This window comes from Helianthus annuus, chromosome 16, assembly GCF_002127325.2.
Source record: "Helianthus annuus cultivar XRQ/B chromosome 16, HanXRQr2.0-SUNRISE, whole genome shotgun sequence".
NCBI classification, from domain to species: domain Eukaryota; kingdom Viridiplantae; phylum Streptophyta; class Magnoliopsida; order Asterales; family Asteraceae; genus Helianthus; species Helianthus annuus.
In genome coordinates this window covers 137183681-137186154 of record NC_035448.2, presented here as the reverse complement: position 1 = coordinate 137186154, position 2474 = coordinate 137183681, and the positions used below count along the sequence as shown (strand labels likewise).

Here is a 2474-nt window from a genome sequence, read left to right as displayed (position 1 = left end):
GTATTTATCAACAACAAAGGGTCTAAGAAACGTACCGGGTGGACCTATTAATCAATCAGTCCAATAAATAACATACTGATGACTTGATTATAGTGAATTAATATATAGACATTGAAGAAAGAAATATTACCGTGGCAGTAAAGTTCAAAAGGCTCAGCACTTGTATTCATACTCTTTGTTGAGAGCATGCAATAATACTACTACAAAACAGAGCTTTAGACGGAATGATATGGGTCTTAAGACGGTGTTTTTAACACTGTCTTAAAGTACACCGGTTTAAAATCAAGTCTTATTAGACGGTGTTCAATTCGAATACCGGCTTAAACTTGATGAACACCATCTTTTGGTGTTCAATTTGATAACTTGATGAACACCGTCTTTTGATATTGTGATATAAATCGTCGCTGTTATCCTACCGTCAAAATCGTCACTATTTCCCTGTCGTCGCTGATGCTTAAAAAACTTTTTTTTGTTTTTCTTGTTTTTTCAATACAAACCTGCTAATTTCCGGTTCACGACACACAAAAACTAAATAAACATAAACTAATAAGCATAAACGTAAGCATAAATGTTTTCCTTTCAAAAAAAACATAAGCATAAACGTCACAATCCGGGTTCGTTTTAAGTCACAATTCACAAAGATGTCATAAAACTACCTAACATATAAAATGTAATAATTGTACGTCATATCCGTGTCATCATCCGCTTCTTCATCAGATACTTAGTCAAATACTTTCCAAACTTAGTCGGATAACTTGAACTCAAGTTAAGTTAAGAAGTAAAGGTCCTTGAAGTGGTAGAAAGGGCTCATTTACACCAAATACTTTCTAAGATTATAGTAGAGGTTCCTGCAAGTTTAATAACATAATGAGAACCCATTGTAAGCCAATACAATCATAGTTATCAAATATGTACAGTTATCAAACATAAATCGAACGTGCGAAACTGCATCAAAAAACGAACCTGCGTTTTGAGCTGGAAAATGGCAAGAAATCAATCGTGGTGTTGTGATCATCGGAAATTTATCTTAAGACAGATTCACAATCATCATTTTAGAATTTTGATACAACTATTGTGGGTTGGTTTGCCTATTTGCAAACGAGTGCAGCAGTGTGATTGGGATTGCTGAACAATGTGTGGTTGAGTTGAGAAGCTAGTGTAGTGACGGAACCAATTTAAGATGGACCATCGTTGTAGGGCGATGCGGTGCTGTGGTCCACATGAATCTATTGAAAAAAAATCATAATTCCATAAGTTTACAAAGGCCGTACTCATCTTTAAAATGAATTTCCAAATAGCTTTGTTTACTTTTTGTGTTCTTTCCTAATTAATTTTCAAACACTTTTAAAAGCTCACTAAGACAATAAAACCTTTTTTTATTAAAAAAAAAATTAAAGGTTCGAACATCATTACTGCCATCAACAAACAACCACAAAGCCATATTGCAATAAAAAAATTGGCCTCAACAATCTCTTAGATGAGCGGATGGGATATTCATCATCACCGAGTTAATCTAAAAATAATGGTATTCATACGTTGTCATTAACAAAAACCTAATGGTTCAAACAAACCCAGATTGAAAACCCAATCAGGTTAAATAGCTATCTAACAAGAAGACTTTTGGAGACACCGATGTAAACACACACGCCACCTAAGGCGGCCGGTGATGGCCAACGACAAGGGGTCAAAGGGTATTCGGTCAAATGAGAAACTTCATCGAAAACCCTAAACAGTTAGAGACATACCAGCTCAATTGGGAACTGAATGATGGGAACTGAACCACAAGTTTGAACTAAAATGACTTGAATCATATCAAGAGACATACCAGCTCAAGTGGGGCAACACTGCAATGATGGATTGGAGGAATGACTCAAGAGGTTGCAGATGGTGGTCTTCTCAGGTGGCGTGAAGGGTTAAAGGTGGTAGTCGGAGCGTCTCCGGTGGCGTGGTGGTGGTCGTAGCGTCTCCGGTGGTTTGGTGGTGGTTTACACTCAGGTGGCATGTGGGTTTTGGGGGACTCGAGTGAGTATGTTAGGGTTTCTACGATACATGTTTCTTAAGTTCCTTTTCTTATGTTTTCTTGAATATTTTAATCAAAGTGTATGATATTTATAAGACGGTGTTCAAGACAACACCGTCTAAAGTTGCATAAAATAGTATAAGACGGTGTTTAAGCATTAGACAGGGTTTTTTGAATTTTCTTGAATATTTTAATCAAAACAGCACAATGGTCATATTTTTAAGACAGTGTTATTGCTTTAACCCCGTCTAAAATAAAACTTCAACACCGTCTAATACTCCAATTTGTAACAAGATTAAAGGATCATGATTAAGATATGATAGTATCTTATTTACCTACAACACAAATTTATAAAAGCTTTTTTTATTTGAATGGCTAAACGTGCATAACATGAGTATTGAACTCCGGACCTCTTACTACCCTAAACTCTATCTTTAACTTATAAAATATGTGT

The 2474-nt window shown here is 35.7% G+C and overlaps 1 long non-coding RNA gene across 1 annotated transcript; it reads right to left on the bottom strand.

The window, feature by feature from the left end:
* Positions 1-544: 544 nt before the first annotated feature.
* LOC110917275 lies at positions 545-2082 on the bottom strand. The gene is made up of 3 exons (XR_002580451.2): positions 1826-2082; positions 964-1226; positions 545-848 (listed from the first exon to the last, which is right to left on the bottom strand). It is a non-coding gene; the product is annotated as an uncharacterized LOC110917275 (long non-coding RNA).
* Between the last annotated feature and the right edge of the window lie 392 nt (positions 2083-2474).